At 44.6% G+C, this 17,204-nt stretch overlaps 2 protein-coding genes across 2 annotated transcripts in view; both read right to left on the reverse strand.

Annotated features, from left to right (window-relative positions):
* LOC309865787 (endogenous retrovirus group K member 7 Env polyprotein-like) overlaps nucleotides 1-17,204 on the reverse strand; it is a 1,143,634-nt gene that overhangs the window by 892,076 nt on the left and 234,354 nt on the right. The gene's annotated exons all lie outside the window — the stretch shown is intronic.
* Nucleotides 1-17,204, reverse strand: part of LOC309865789 (butyrophilin subfamily 3 member A3-like) — a 488,935-nt gene that overhangs the window by 18,718 nt on the left and 453,013 nt on the right. The window lies entirely within an intron of this gene.

The raw sequence follows: 17,204 nt of genomic DNA on the forward strand, positions 1-17,204 counted from the left end.
GAGGTGCTGAGAAGCTTATACTGATGTTCCAGGGACCACACTCTGAGAACCACAGCTCTAACCTGCCTCCTCTTAGAACAAGACTGAAAACACACCAAAGAGCACTACCGTGGCCTAGTGGTAACATCCTACTCATGGCACCACACCTGAAACTTCCCTAAACTCACTCCTAAAGTTATTGTATTTGCCCATGTCTTTTTCTTCTACTGAATTATATGTGTGCTAGAAACTAGACCTCACAGTTACTTCCATTAAAACCTGCCTTCATTCCACTTCATTCCTACAGGACTTAAACCATGTCCCTTCTCTACCAAAGCCCTTCAATGATTCTGCAGTTGCCCAAGTGATCCCAAGCCCATTAAGGAAGACCCTCCCTGCTCTCTGATCCCCAACTCCTGCTTCTCTCCCCATCATTCACTCTTCTCTGGCCCACACTCACCTCCTCTGGTCCTTGAACACCCAGGTACACCAACAGCTTTGTCTGGCTGCTCCTCACTGTGGAGAATCTCTTCCCATGGGATCCAGACAGGCTCCTCCTATCTCCTCCATGTCTTTGTTGCCATCTCACAGCATACAATGACCACCTTATGGGGCATTGCTGCCTGCCATTTGCCATCCTCCAGCCCTGACTGCTGCACCTGCTCTATGTCTTTATCCCATGCTCTCCACTTCTCTAACAGACATAGACTGTATGGGGTAGTGGTATTTCAAACTCGCTGTCCGTGCCAGAATGTAAGCTCTGTAAAGATAGAAACTGGCTGCTTTGGTCACAGAGTAGCACCTAACACGAACTCAGTACCCTATAAATATTTGTGAAATAAAAGTACCAGTAAATCCAGGAAACAAAAAGTCAATAAAACTAGGAGACAAAAAAAGGTAATTATTTTCATAGCTTCCATAGTGAAATTAACATTTTTTTTTACTTTATAAGACATAAACCCATTAGTGAAATGTCATGCTCCCCTGCCCTTATTTTGCAGTGCTCTGATTCTTCTTATGTGTTTAATTTATTTTTTAACCGTTAAAAATTTATTTATTTATTTATTATTGTTTGTTTGTTTTATTTCTATTCAGCATAACAGTATTCATTTTTTTTTGCACCACACCCAGTGCTCCATGCAATACTTCCCCTCCCTAATACCCAACACCTGGTTCCCGCAAACTCCCACCCCCCCTTTTAAAACCCTCAGGTTGTTTTTCAGGGTTCATAGTCTCTCATGGTTCACCTCCCCTTCCAATTTCCATCAGCTCCCTTCTCCTCTCCATCTCCCCTTGTCCTCCATGTTATTTGTTATGCTCCAAGTATAAGTGAAACTATATGATAATTGACTCTCGCTGCTTGTTTTATTTCACTCAGCAGAATCTCCTCCAGTCCCATTCATATTGATACAAATGTTGGCTATTCATCATTTCTGATGGAGGCATAATTCTCCATAGTGTATATGGACCACAACTTCCTTATCCATTTGTCCGTTGAAGGGCAGCTTGGTTCTTTTCACAGTTTGGCGACCGTGGCCATTGCTGCTATAAACATTGGGGTACAGATGGCCCTTCTTTTCACTGCATCTGTATCTTTGGGGTAAATACCCAGGATTGCAATGGCAGGGTCATAGGGAAGTTCTATTTTTAATTTCTTGAGGAATCTCCATACTGTTCTCCAAAGTGGCTACACCAACTTGCATTCCCACCAACAGTGTAAGAGGGTTTCCCTTTCTCCACATCCTCTCCAACATATGGTATTTCCTGTATTGCTTATTTTGGCCATTTTAATTGGTGTAAGATGATATCTCAATGTGGTTTTAATTTGAATCTCCCTGAGGGATAGTGATAATGAACATTTTTTTCATGTGTCTGATAGCCATTTGTATGTCTTCATTGGAGAAGTGTCTGCTCCTATCTTCTGCCCATTTTTTGATATGATTGTCTGTTTTGTGTGTGTTGAGTTTGAGGAGTTCTTTATAGATCCTGGATATCAACCTTTTGTCTGTACTGTCATTTGCAAATATCTTCTCCCATTCCGTGGGTTGCCTCTTTATTTTCTTGACTGTTTCCTTTGCTGAACAGAAGCTTTTGATCTTTATGAAGTCCCAAAAGGTCATTTTCACTTTTGTTTCCTTTGCCTTTGAAGTCATATCTTGAAAGAAGTTACTGTGGCTGATATCGAAGAGGTTGCTGCCTATGTTCTCCTCTAGGATTCTGATGGATTCCTGTCTCACGTTGAGGTCTTTTATTCATTTTGAGTTTATCTTTGTGTACTGTGCAAGAGAATGGTCGAGTTTCATTCTTCTACATATAGCTGTCCAGTTTTTCCAGCAGCATTTATTGAAGAGATTGTCTTTTTTCTACTGTACATTTTTTCCTGTTTTGTCAAAGATTATTTGACCATAGAGTTGAGGGTCCATATTGGGGCTCTTTACTCTGTTCCACTGGTCTATGTGTCTGTTTTTTGCCAGTACCATGCTGTCTTGGTGATCACAGCTTTGTAGTAAATTTTGAAATCAGGTAACATTATGCCGCCAGTTTTATTTTTGTTTTGCAACATTTCCTTAGCAATTCGGGGTCTCTTCTGATTCCATACAAATTTTAGGATTACTTGCTCCAGCTCTTTGAAAACTACCTGTGGAATTTCGTTCAGAATGCATTGAAAATATAGATTGCTCTAGGCAGTATAGATATTTTAACAATGTTTATTCTTCTGATCCAAGAGCATAGAATGGTCTTCTATCTCTTTGTATCTTCTTTGATTTCTTTCATGAGTGTTCTGCAGTTCCTCAAGTGCAGTTCCTTTACCTCTTTGGTTAGGTTTATTCCCAGGAATCTTATAGTTCTGGGTGCTATAGTAAATGGAATCGATTCTCTAATTTCCCTTTCTGTATTTTCATTGTTAGTGTATAAGAAAGCCACTGGTTTCTGTACATTGACTTTGTATCCTGCCACGTAACTGAATTGCTGTATGAGTTTTAGTAGTTTGGGGGTGGAGTCTTTTGAGTTTTCCCTATAAAGAATCATGTCATCCATTGCCAATTTGGATACCTTTTATTTCTCTTTGTTGTCTGATTGCTGTTGCTAGGACTTCTAATACCATGTTGAACAAGAGTGGTGAGAGTGGGCATTCTTGTCATATTCCTGATCTCAATGATAAGGCTGTGAGCTTTTTCCCATTGAGGATGATATTTGCTGTGGGTCTTTCATAGATCTTATGAAGTTCAGGAAATTTCCCTCTATCCCTATACTTTGAGGCTTTTTAATCAGGAACGGATGCTGGATTTTGTCAAATGCTTTTTCTGCAGCAACTGAGATGACCATGTGGTTCTTCTCTCTTCTCTTATTGATTTGATATATCCCATTGATTTATTTGTGAATGTTGAACCATCCTTGCAGCCCAGGGATGAATCCCACCTGGTCATGGTGGATAATCTTTTAAATGTCCTGTTGGATCCTGTTTGCTAGGATCTTGTTGAGAATCTTAGCATCCATATTCATCAGTTATATTGGTCTGAAATTCTCCTTTTCCGTGGGGTCTTTGACTGGTTTGGGGATCATGGTAATGCTGGCTTCATTAAAAGAGTCCGGAATTTTTCCTTCATCTTCAATTTTTTGAAACAGCTTCAGGAAAATAGGTCTTATTTCTCCTTTGAAAGTTTGGTAGAATTATCCAGGGAATCTGTCAGGTCCCGGGCTCTTGTTTTTTTGGAGGTTTTTGATCACTGCTTCAATCTCATTACTAGATATCGGTCTATTCAGGTTGTCCATTTCTTCCTGGCTCCATTTTGGGAGTTTATAGTTTTCCAGGAATGCTTCCATTTCATCTAGGTTGCTTAGCTTATTAGCATATGACTGTTGATAATAACTTCTGATTATTGTTTCTACTTCCTTGGTGTTCATTGTGATCTCTACCTTTTCATTCATAATTTTATGAATTTGGGCTTTCTCTCTTTTCTTTTGCATTAGTGTGACCAATGTTTTATTGATCTTATTGATTCTTTCAAAAAACCAACTTCTATTTTCATTGATATGTTCTACTGTATCTCTAGTTTCTACCTCATTGTCTCTGCTCTAATCTTGATTATTTCCCTTCTTATGTGTGGAGTTGGTTTGATTCATTGTTGATTCTCTAGTTCTTTAAGGTGTAGAGACAGCTGGTGTATTCTTGATTTTTCCATTTTTTTGAGGTAGGCTTGGATGGCTATGTATTTCCCCCTTAGTACCACCTTGCCATATCCCATAGGTTTTTGACCAAAGTGTCTTCATTCTTATTGGTTTCCATGAATTTTAAGGTCTTCTTTGATCTCCTGGTTGATCCAAGCATTCTTAAGCAAGGTGGTCTTTAGCTTCCAGGTGTTTGAGTTCCTTCCAAACTTTTCCTTGTGATTGAGCTCCAGTTTCAAAGCATTCTGATCTGAGAATATGCACGGAATAATGTCAGTCTTTTGGTATCAGTTGAATCCTGGTTTGTGACCCAGTATGTGATCTATTTTGGAGAAGGTTTCATGTGCACTTGAGAAGAATGAGCATTCAGCTGTTTTAGGGTGGAATATTCTGTATTTATCTATGGGGGCCATCTGGTCAAATGTGTCATTGAATGTTCTCGTTTCTTTATTGATTTTCTGCTTGGACTATCTGTCTATTACTTAGAGAGGTGTGTTAAGCTCTCCTACTACTAATGTATTTATATCAATATGACTCTTTATCTTGATTAATAGTTTTCTTACTTAATTGTCTGCTCACATATTGGGCATAGATATTTACAATTGTTAGATCATCTTGGTGGATAGTCCCTTTAAGAATGATGTAGTGTCCTTCTGTATCTCTGACTATAGCCTTTAATTTAAAAATCTAATTTATCTGATAGGAGAGCAGCTACCCCAGCCTTCTTTTGAAGCCCATTGGCATGAAAGATTCTTCTCCATCCCTTCAATTTCAGTCTGGGTGATTCCTTAGGTTCAAAATGCATCTCTTGTAGACAACATATGGATGGGTCCTGTCATTTTATCCAATCTGCAATCCTGTGCCATTTTGTGGGTGCATTTAGGCCATTCACATTGAAGGTGATTATTGATAGATATGTTTTTATTGACATCGTGTTACCTTTTAAGTCTTTCTTTCTGTTGATTGTCTCTATATTTCTGTTCAATGCTATTCTTAGGATTTTTCCTCTTTTAATAGAACCCCCCTTAATATTTCCTGCAGTGTCGGCGTGGTGGTCACATACTCTTTTTTAAGCCTTGCCGGTCTTGGAAACTCTTTATCTCTCCATCCATTTTGAATGTCAGTCTTGCTGGATAAAGTATTCTTGGCTGCATGTTCTTCTCATTTAGTGCCCTGAATATATCTTGCCAGCCCTTTTTGGCTTGCCAGGATTCTGTGGCCAGGTCTGATTTTATTCTGTTGGGCTTTCCACTGTACATAAGGAGCTTCTTTGTCCTAGCTGCCTTCAAGAGGGTCTGCCTACAGTTATAATTCCTCATTCTTACTATTAGGAGTCTCAAGTACTTTCAAGGATCTAAAATTATGGGGGGAAACCGTTCTGCCTCTAGTACATTAATACTGGTCCATTCACGAGTTTGGGAAAATTTTCATGAAGAATTTGTTCCACTATATCTTCTAGACTTCTTTCTTTCTCCTCTCCTTCAGGGATTCCAATAATTCTGACATTGGGACGTTTCATGGCATCATTTATTTCCCTGATTCTGTTTTCGTGGCTTCGAAACTGTTTGTTCCAGATTTCCTTCTGATCCTTTCTCTCTATCTATTTGTCCTCCAAATCACTAATTCTATCTTCTGCCTCAATTACCCTAGCTTTTAGAGAATTTATATTAGATTGGAACTCATTGAGAGCATTTTGAACATCATCCCTGGTGGCTTTCAGTTCTGCCCTAATCAATTCCTTTTGGTCATCCATGGCTTTCTCCAACCTAGCTATTGCCTGGATAATTATTAGCCTGAATTCCCTTTCCAACATATTGTCTATGTCGATAGCCATTAGCTCTGTTGTAGAAGGCCCATCATCTGTATTTTTCTTCTGTTGGGCATTCTTCCTCCTAGTCATTTTGGTGAGAGATGACTGAATGGATGCAGCTGGATGTTTCAACCATGGCGCAGTCAAGGTGTACCCTGGAATGCTTCTGAGTAATCAGGATTCCCCACCCAAACAAGAGAAAAAAGAAAAGAAAAAGAAGGAAAAGAGAGAGAGAGAGACAGGGTAAAAAGGCAATAGAAAAGAGAAGACTCAACCCAAATGGGGCCCAAAGTAAGATTTATGAAGTATACAAACAAAAACAAACAAAAAAGCCTGATAAATGTATATGAGAATATATATATATATATATATATATATGCAAAAAAAAAGGAATAACCTAGTCAAAAAGAACCCCAAGTATAAGATTTATATACTATCAGGACAAACACAAGTACATAGAAATACTGGTGGAAGAATAAGATAGGAGAGTGGATATAAATTCTCAGTGTGGGCAAGAACGTTATTTTGATTCTTCCTGGTTGTATCTTGATATCTTTGTTAAAGGACTCAACTTTCCTAAGATAAAGGGGGATTAAAAACTGGTTTACCTATAGGGGTAGCATTTATTGGGGAAAGGGGATTATCTTGAAGTTTAACTCTATATGAATATTAGAAAAGAAAAATTAAAAAAAAATAAAATAGATAAAACTAAACTAAAATTAAAAAAAAATTTTAAAAATATAGAAAAGGAAAGGAAAAACACGGGTGTATGTATCAAAAAGTTCAGGTTAGAAGGTTATTATGGAATTTGATGTACTGGAAATCTCACTGTGATGGTAAATAGGTTAAGAAATTATCTATATAAAAAAAAAAAAAAATGAACCAGAATAGTGTCGGGGGCAGCTACGTACATAATACGGAACATGGCGCTTGCGCCTGCGGCCAGGCAGAGGACCTGCTCACCACCTGAAAGATGATTGGCTATGCCCAGAACAGGAATCCCGTGGACACTGTGTGCCTTCTATCATGCTAAGCGTTGATCATGCTTCCTTTCACGTGTACAGTCTGCTGATGGGAGGAGAGGGGATATAAATAGGGGTAAACATCCGGGTAAGGAGAGAACAATAAAGATTCTCAAGTTTGTCACTCCGTGTCTCCTGGTCGTTCTTGCTGGCAAGAGCGACAAGTGGCGCCGAAACCCGGGAACCTCAAAATTCGGTATAGGAGACAGGGGATTGACAACGAGAAGGTAAGTGTGCAACCAGAGTCTGTCTTTTGACAGGGAAGTTCCATAAGGACGAGAGAAAAGCTTCCCAAAATGGGAAACGAGGTACCTAGGATAAGGATGGAAGGACCTTTGCGGGAGCTGCTTAAAGCTAACGGCATCCCCTTAAAGGCGAAAACAGCCCATACCTTTTTAAAAGAGGTTGAGAGAGTAGCACCCTGGTTTCTGAAGGAAGGACTCCTGAATATACCCCAGTGGGAGCATTTGGGAAAAGACCTTAGGCGTGATCCTGAAGTCAGTGCTGGCCACCTTGCTGTGTGGTCTTTAGTAAAACTATGCCTGCAGTCAAAGCGGGAGCCAGTGAGGGAAGTCATAAAACAGGGGGAAGAGGTTTTAGAGCAAATGAAAGAAGAGTCTCATAGAGAGCCGCTCCAAAGCTCTAATATTGATAGTGAAAGCTCCGAAGGGCTCTCTGAGGACGAGCTAGAAGACATAGCCACGCAGGAGAAGGTGAAGGGAGAAGAAAATTTAAAAGAGGGAGAAGTGAGGAAGGTTCTGGCTCAACTGAGAAAGAAGAAAGAGGAGTTACAAAAGGTTATGGCGCAGTTAAAATTTAAAGAGGAAGTAGGGAATAAACCTAATTCCACAGTGCCATCTCCTGGCCCTACAGCCCCACCTTATGAATGGCCACCCCCTTATAGGCCCGCCTGTTCGGGGGCGTGTCGATGTCCTGCTTGCATAGTGGAGAATTGGAGGGAGGTACTCAGTCCCAGAAAAGGGTTTTTTCCTGTTATGGAAGATCAGAACCAGCAGAGGTATCATCAGCCCTTAGACTTCAAATTGGTGAAGCAACTTAAAGAGGCAGTTATGCAATATGGGCCACAGGCTGCTTTCACAATTTCTTTGGTGGAAGCTGTGGGGAGCCTTTACCTCACTCCTGAAGACTGGGGAAATTTAGCTAAAGTTTGATAATCACTATCCTTCTCAGTACAGTATTTAGAGTGGAAAATACAAAATCAGGATAATTGTCAGGAGACAGCAAGGAGGAATGCAGCAGCAGCAGCAGGAAATCCTCAGTGGAATTTAGATATGTTAACCGACACTGGGCTTTATCTGGGATCCCAAGCACAAGTCGATACCCACCTGGAGTTTATCATCAAATAGCTACAGCTGCCACTAGAGCTTGGAGAACCTTGCGGGGGGCGGGAGACTTGCAAGGGCAACTATCCAAAGTATTGCAGGGGCCAAATGAGCCTTACGCAGATTTTGTAGATAGGTTAATGCAAACAGCAGGGAGAGTATTTGGGGACGTGGATACTGCCATGCCTCTGGTTAAACAGTTGGCTTTCGAAAATGCAAATAAGTGGTGTAGAGAAGCTATTAGGCCATGGAAGGCTAAGGATTTATCTGTTTATATTAAAGTTTACAGAGACATTTCAGGGCAAGTCACTCAAGGACAGGTTATGGCTGCTGTGTTTGCACAAGCCTTACAAGGCACAGGAGCAAGACCCAAAGGATGCTTTCTATGCAGCCAAGGGGGCCACCTCAAGAGGGAGTCATAAGGATGTGTCTTAGCATTCTTGGACGATTACCTGATACTTGCATTATTCCCTATGATAAGGGTCAAGTGAATATCCTTGTAAATTCCAATGATAACTGGGCTATCTTAGTGACTTCTTACCCTGTAAAGTTTGATAATCACTATCCTTCTCATCCTCTAATTGACTTCTGTAAAGAAACATATTTCATAGGGCCAAAGGTATGTCGCTTAGAACCTTTGGCAGGAGCTACCACTGTTTTCACTGATGGGAGCAAAAACGGGACAGGTGCTTACATTATAAATGGACACGTAACACCTGTGGTTGTACCAGCAAATACAGCACAAAGGACAGAATTTCTGGTAATTACTGTGGTCCTATAGTCATTTGCCAACACACCCCTCAACATAATGTCAGACAGCAAATATGCAGTCGCTGTTACTCGCTCAATAGAAAAAGCTATTATTTCTCCATCTCAATCTCCCATCTCCTTATTGTTATCAGACTTAAGGAGCGCTATAAGAGCCCGATATTCACCCTTTTATATTGGCCATATGAGAGTTCACTCGGGGATGCCTGGACCAATGACAGAAGGTAACAACTTGGCAGATGCAAATGCTAAGTTTGATCTCTGCTGTACTATAGAAGAAGCAAAGCGACATCATCAAAAATGGCACGTGAATGCTGATACCTTGAAAATGCGTTTTAACATATCCAGAGCAAACGCGCAGGAGATTGTGCGAAGCTGTGGTAATTGTTCTGTACAACTTTCAATGCCCTCATGGGGTATTAACCCTAAAGGCCTGCTCCCCAATCATTTGTGGCAGATGGATGTGACACATGTTCCATCCTTTGGACTTCAGAGATACCTGCATCTGTCCATAGATACTTGCTCAGGAATAGTAACGGCCACACCACTAAAAGGAGAAAATGTTAAAAATGTAACAACCCATTGTTTACAAAGCTTTGCATGCTGGGGTGTACCTAAAAGTTTGAAAACAGATAATGGGCCTGCTTATACATCTAAAACATTCAAGAGCTTTTTAGCCTGCTGCGGTATTCAACATAGCACAGGAATCCCTTATAATCCACAAGGTCAAGGAATAGTGGAGAGAGCCCACTTAACCTTCAAGACCACATTACAAAAAATAAAAAGAGGGGGAGTAGGGGAAGAATACACCACCCCAGAGATCTCACCAATTTAGTAACATTTATTTTAAATTTTCTGACGCTAGATACGGATGGCCTGTCCACCGCAGAAGGGCACTGGGGCCAGCATAAGCAATCACAGATGATGGTTAAATGGAAAGATATCCTTACCTGGATATGGAAAGGCCCAGACCCAGTGCTCCAGTGGCACCGAGGATCTCTCTGTGTTTTTCCACAGGATGCTGCAACTCCAGTGTGGGTTTCTGAGAGGCTCACGAGGATGGTGGCAATGGAGCCTGTGGATGACGATGGTGATGATCCTGAGCCAGGACAGCACGATAGAGGCGAGCCAACGACAGATGTGGGCACTGGTGAAGGCCTGGCCTGTCCCGATGCCACTGACAAATGAGTCCGAGATCCTCCCTCCTATCTTCGCCACCAATGCTACTACCGGCGTGCCTTGGGTGACAGGTGCTGGTTGTCTGAATATTGGAACAGCTCGACAGGGGACTCTGCTTTGATAACAAGAATACCAACATACATTCCTAAGCCGGTGTTGGTTAACATAGACGAGCTGCCTGTGTTGCTGCGACCTAGAAGGGACTTTGGAATTACAGCTGCAATCGTGGCCACAATAGCAGCTTCGGCAGCTGCAGCCACGGCAGCAGCTATAGCCCTGACTACATCTGTACAGACTGCCGCAGCACTCAACAATGTGACAGGACAACTAGCAGAGGCATTGGCTACCCAGGAACAGATCATTGGACATTTACATGCAGGGATACTAATTGTAAATCAGAGAGTGGACTTGCTACAAGAATAAATGGAGATTCTAGAGGGACTTCTGGCGGTGGGATGTATAAGCAATATGAAGGGAATCTGTGTTACGCCAGTAGAGTATCATAACTTCACCAGAGCTGCCAATTTCTCCAAAGAGTTAGAAAAAATGCTCAATGGGACTTGGTCTGCCAAATTTCATAACCTTACACGGCTGCTTAGATCCCAAATTGTAAGCCTAAATGCCACCAAAGTGTCCCTGGCTTCCGTAGGAGACTGGGTTAAATTGATTCAAAGCTCATTGACCTTCCTGAAGGAATGGGCAGGCATAGGAGTATTTTGTGCTCTTATGGTGGGAGCGTAATATTTGTGCTAAGATACCTCTGCCATCTAGGCCACCAACAACGACAACAACGAGATATGATTGTACAAGCTATGATGGCCCTCAAGGCTGGTACCTCCCCCCAAATATGGCTCAGCATGCTGGACCGGTAGTCAAAGACAGGTAAGACTGGTCCCACATCCATAGCAACCTAAGACAGGGGCTCCTCGACCAGGGGGAGTACCCGATGACGGGTAAGCATGGAAGGTGAGGATCAGCAACCTAAGACAGGCACAGTCCCTGCCATATATATAAAAGAAAAGGGGGAGCTGTCGGGGGCAGCTACGTACATAATACACAACATGGCGCTTGCGCCTGCCACCAGGCAGAGGACCTGCGCACCACCTGAAAGATGATTGGCTATGCCCAGAACAGGAAGCCCGTGGACACTGCGTGCTTTCTATCATGCTAAGTGTTGATCATGCTTCCTTTCACGTGTACAGTCTGCTGATTGGAGGAGAGGGGATATAAACATCCGGGTAAGGAGAGAACAATAAAGATTCGCAAGCTTGTCACTCCGTGTCTCCTGGTTGTTCTTGCTAGCGAGAGCGACAGAATAGTGGGAACGAATTAAAAGTAAAAGTTGTATCTATGAAGTAGTGGTGGTTGTTCTCTTGTCGTCTATTTCTTTCTTTTTTTTTTTTTTTCTTCCTGGTTGGTTTTCTGGGGGGAGGGAACTGCCACATGGGTTTTCAGTCACGTGTTCCCTGAGTTAAGTCCTCCCGCCCCCCTCAAGGGGGTGGGCTCTGAGGACCGGTTTTTAAGGGCTTTGTTCTCTGGAGGTTTTTATGTTTGTTCATTTGTTCTCTTGCCCTGATAGCTTTTGATGATTTTTGGAGGTTTAGAGGAAAGCAAACTGCACCCTGACCTCCCTCTCAGAGAGAAGCCTCAGTCTGTTCCCCTCTGGGTCTCCAGAGCACATTAAGTTCCCCCTGGGCTGCTGGCAGAGCAGGTTCTGAGTGGTGGTCCTTGGAGAGGCAGGATCTCCTGCTTGTACCCAAAACCAAGGAAACGGCAGCTATCTGGGAAGCTCCAGACCGCCAGAGAGGTTCCAAGCAGTGATCACACACTGAGATTTTCCTGCTGGCCCAGAATGGGAGTGCCTTGTCTTTCCAGGTCCCAGAATGCCAGGCTTGAGCGCACCTCTCTCAGGGGAGGGTGTTGGGTGCGTGTGTCTCAGGCTCTGATAGCACGTGGTGTGTGGTGTTGTGCCATCTGGTGAGTCTCCCAGCCCCTCACAGGAGCTGAACACCACGTGTTCTCAGGCACGCTGGCGGCTTAGGGACCAAGACCTGGTTTCTCTGCTGCACTCTCTCTGGATCAGCGCCAGGGGAGGCTTTCCTGGGTCCAGGGACTTGAGCCCCTGTCCCTAACTGCCCCGATTCCCACAATTTCTCCCCATGATCCTTTGCTCTTTTGGAGTGCTTTCAACCAGATTCCAAGTTAATGCTGGTCCCCAGATGCAGGGCACTCTCGTATTGGGGTAGTACTTTCCAATCAGTTGCCTCTGATTGGCTCCCTCCCCCTTTTGGTTAACTTCCGATATCAGTCTGATGTTCCGACTTCACTTTACCTGCCCACTGGCGTCTTCTGCCCCCATAGAGATCCAGACGTGTACAATTCTGATCTCGAACTGATTTCATGGTTGATTGGAATTCTTTGGTAGGTAATCAGCTCACTTTAGGGTACAGGTTGAAACAGTGCCTCCTCCTACTTCCCCGCCATATTTTCTCCCCCCTCTATGTGTTTAATTTCAAATAGCAGTTGGGGGATCTTCAGAATCTATCTAGAGCCAGGGCCTCCACCAATAGCCATCTGTCCTGATGGAGACATCAGCAGAGCACCAGGGGCTCTCACCCACCCCAGGGACTCACAGGGAGGGGGAGAGGACACACTCACCTGCAGAGCCCCCAGCAAGCAGCTGGAAGAGGAGAATCAGGGAGGGGAGATGGGAGACCAAAGAGCCCCTGCAGCAATCCTCCATTTCCTCTGAGCTGGGGAGACACAGGGCAGGGAGCAGGTCAACACCTCCACAGAGGAAGCAGGGCCAGCCCACAGCTCTGGGCCCCAGAGCAGACAGCAGGGCTTAGGGCTGGCAACAGTCCCCAGCAAGAGCACAGCCTTTCCTACTGCTCAGTATGCTGATTAGGTGGGCATCCCACAACCCTGATGCCAGGAAAGCCCGCCCAGCCCTTTGGAAACTTTCCCAGCCTGTTCTGCCCACAGGACCAGACCCTTCCCCCCTCAGCACAGAGGTCTCCTCCATGTCTGCATGAGTCATAGGACACAGGACACCACAGTTGTCCAGGAACACAAGGTGTAGACGTGGGGCCTTCCCCATGAAGGACACACTAGCTCCTATGTGCTGTTCTTCTGCTACCCCCTAATTATGACCCCTAATTATGACCATGAGAAGCATGAAAGACTGTGTCCTCCTTAGGAACACTGTGACTCCCACCTCATGCACGTTGTTCTGGGGTCCTTTGATAGGTGAGTTCACCCTGATTTCAGCTCCTGCCTCCTGCAGCCCTTTTCTGCTCAGGATCAGTGACGTGGGCTTGCTCATAGCTGAAGCCAGACAATTCCCTAAGAACAGTTAATTCTCATCTTCTCTATCTTTGAGGAGTTTCTGCCTCAGGATAAAGGATCCCAGCAGAGCAGTGGGAAGCACAGGATAAAAGGAGACCTGGTCAAAAAGAAGGGTTTCAAACTACTGACTCTGAGGGGAGAGGGGAGCCAATGGTCCTGGGAAGGACATATTCTGAGGCTGACTGCTAAGGTCTCCTCCATACTCAGCCACCTGCTATGGGAATAACCTGAGGCAAGTTTCTTGACCTGCTCTGCCCCAGGTCCTATCTGTAATATGAAGAGAGTAATAAGACCTCATCCCATGGTATAAGAAATATCCTATGAATTTATGTATGGAGAGTCAGTGCACATTAGAACAGTTCCTGTTCCTAGGAACACTACACAAATGTCATTAAGTAAATGAATAAAGTGGAGCCACCACTGTAGTTGTCCTGGGTCATCTCAGAGCCTCATTATTATTTGCACCAGCTTCCTATCCCCAACAGGATCTCGGCGTCCTCCTCCTAAGCATCTGCTCCCCACTTACCTCTTCTTGTCCAGCAAGTGTCTTCAGAACCCACTCACCTGCTTGAAAACCTGGGGCTTCTGGAGCTTCTCTAACTCAGTACTGTGAGACCTCAGCCAGCCCAAATCTGCTCTCAGAGATTGCACGTATTGTTCACTGCTCAAGCCCCAAACCCTGCTTCCAGATCCAACATTGGTGCCACAGGCTTCTCTTGTCTGAGAGGCAGATGGTTCCAGGAGAGCGGAGAAGTACAGCCTGCTACAGGTTGCAGAGGTCTCAGCTGAAACAGGGACCTGGGGCACTCAGTACTCCCAGACAGAAGAATCCTGTGCTGACTCCTTCCACCCTTGGAATGTGAAAGCTTACAAAATGCAACCCTAGCAATGCAACTGCCCTTTAAAATATAACCCCCCGGAAATTTTACTAGTTACCAAGCACATTTAGATACATCCCTAAGAAAAACAGATACTGCAACAGGCCTATGGGGGAGAGGACAATATATGGCCTTGAAGCTGAGCAGCTCGGGATGCCCAGCTCGCTCAAGGTGGAATGCTGACTGCTTCATGGAAGCCAAACAGCTGAGAATGCCTGGCCTGCTCAGGGCAGAACGCTGCCTGCTTCATTTTTCCATTATCGCCTCTTTCCCCCCGGAGAGCACCTGTGGCTACTTAGATAAGTCCTCTGAATGTGCTTGTTCAACTATAAACTTTATACTACTTTTACAGACATATTCTGCCTTCCTTCTTGTTTATCTACAAGGCATATTACTAACGTTTGACCTTCATCGACTCTCTGTTGGTTACTGTTTCTATATAATAAAAGCGAGGCTATGGAGTTACTCTGGGCAGCAGTCTTTTCGACTGTTGTCCCCTGCTCCCAATCTCTTGCAGCTGACTTGTTTGTGCCTCATTCTTATCTCATTCGCTGACTGCACGCAGCATAGCAGACTCTGCCCTGCCCACTGGACGGTGCACCCTAGTTATCAGGAAGAAAACAGGATGATCAGAGCCACAGAAACAGGGCAGGTACAGATACACTGACCCATTCTGCAGGGGGACACACAGAGATGCAGACTCCATAATCCTTTCTTGAACCACTGCCACCCTCCAGGTTGGTTAGCTTCTAGACCAGGAGCAAGGAGTGTGTGGCACAGCCGATTTAAAAAGCCCTATGTTTGGGGCTACTTGTACTTTCTGTTAACTACCAAAACTATTTTCTTGGTTGGTGAATCCTGTCAGCTGGTGAATGCTATGTGGCAAGAGCCTTTGAAAACTCCCCAGTGCAGCTACTTTGCTTTTCTTCACCAGGAGATGACCCAGGTACTTTTCACAGTGTGGCAACGGAGGGGTTAAGCCTGAGCATCACAGAATCTTCCAGAACCAACTCCAGGACACTGGCCCTGCCCCAGCTGAATGGAAAGCACCCTGTGTCTTCTTAATACTGTACTATCACACAAGGCCTGGAAGGACCATTCAGACTCTCCCCACCAGGCCATAGTGTGCAGCAGGAAAGATGTTCTGTGATCTCTGAAGGGACACCATGGAGAACTAGAGCTTCCTTTCCAGCCCCTCCCTTCCTGCAGTTCCCATCTCAGTAAAGGACACCTGGGGTCACCCAGTTATGCATGCCAGGAACTGGAGGGTCATTCTACCACACATGCTGCTTTCCCACCCAGTCTGCTGTCAGTGCACCAGAAAGTTCAAGAATTTTCTCTGATCCATATCCATGGCTACCTTCTAGCTCCACACCAATCTCACTTCCCCCCTCACCCAGACACGGTGTTACTGCTTCCCCATGGACGTCCCCTGCCCACCTCCAGCCTCGCCCTCTCAAGTTCGTTTTCCATCCAAGGTTATAACCTCTCAAACCATCTTATATCAGCTCTGCTTCACCCCTTCCGGGGATCCCCCTGCTAAACCTCTTGTCTGTGGCTCCTGGGCCCCAGCTTCCTCTCTGACCTCATTCCACTGCTCCCAGTGCTCCCTCCTGGCCTGGCATGATTCCTCCAGTCCGGGGAGCTTTCCCAGCCTCAGGCCTTCTCACAAGCCCCTGGATGTTCCTGTTCTCTCTCATCCCTCAAACTGGTCAACATTCCGGTCTCCCCTAAAGTGACCTCCCTCAAAGGGAACTATGGGGCTCATCCCCATATGAGCCCCATACATGTGCTTGTTGGGGTTTAGTGATGCTCTGTTCTCCTCCACAGCCCTAACATGTGATCTTCTGTGGAATGTCCGTGGCATCCACAAAGGAAGGCACTGTGTGCCCTGGCCACATGCCCAGCACACAGCAAACACTCAGGAAACTTGCCTGAACTCATGTGCAGAGAAGTCACCTCATCAGCACATTGGTTTCTCTGTTCAATTTGGAAAACACTTCAGTCCACTAAAAAACAAGAAGACTTAACTCTGACCTAAACTAGTCAGCAGCTGGGTGGATGCAACAACTTCACCAAATACCCCCTCTTTTGTGCTTCCTACCCCAAACATATATGCAGCACTGGGCTAGAAATATGTTAGACTCAACCACGTTTTTTGCTCCCTTGAATCCACCCAGTGCTCGGGTGTTCTTGTGTTACATGACTGGCATTAAGACACCAGTTTGGGCTAGAGCCTCCCTGGCCCCACTTCTGCCAGGTTGTTGTCATTATTGTCTTCATTCTCCGGGTGAGGAAACCAATGTCTCAAACTTCCACAACCATGCACCCAGCAAAGCCTCTCGAAGCCTGTGTTAACTCTCAATTGTTCTCAATGATCTACTCTATCTGCTTTCATGAAGCAAAAACTGATGGACCCATTGGTGCATGGGAGTGATTTGTTTCCCCGCAGATGTCTGGTCTGAGATATTAAACTCTGGGCAAACTCGGGGCTTCTACATATACCTTAATACATTCCACGCTATCATCCCCCAAAGTCTATTCTGCCAATATCCACTTAGACTCAGGAATATTGGGAAAATCCATCTCAAGTGAAGCAAAACAGATAAGGGCCAATATCATCCTCTAGGTCCACCCTTTATTGCCACCACCAATCTCTGCCCAATGGGAAGATTCCTCAAAGCCTGAGAACATATCAGAATTTTGT

Source organism: Mustela nivalis (genome assembly GCF_964662115.1).
Source record: "Mustela nivalis genome assembly, chromosome: 5".
Lineage (NCBI taxonomy): Eukaryota > Metazoa > Chordata > Mammalia > Carnivora > Mustelidae > Mustela > Mustela nivalis.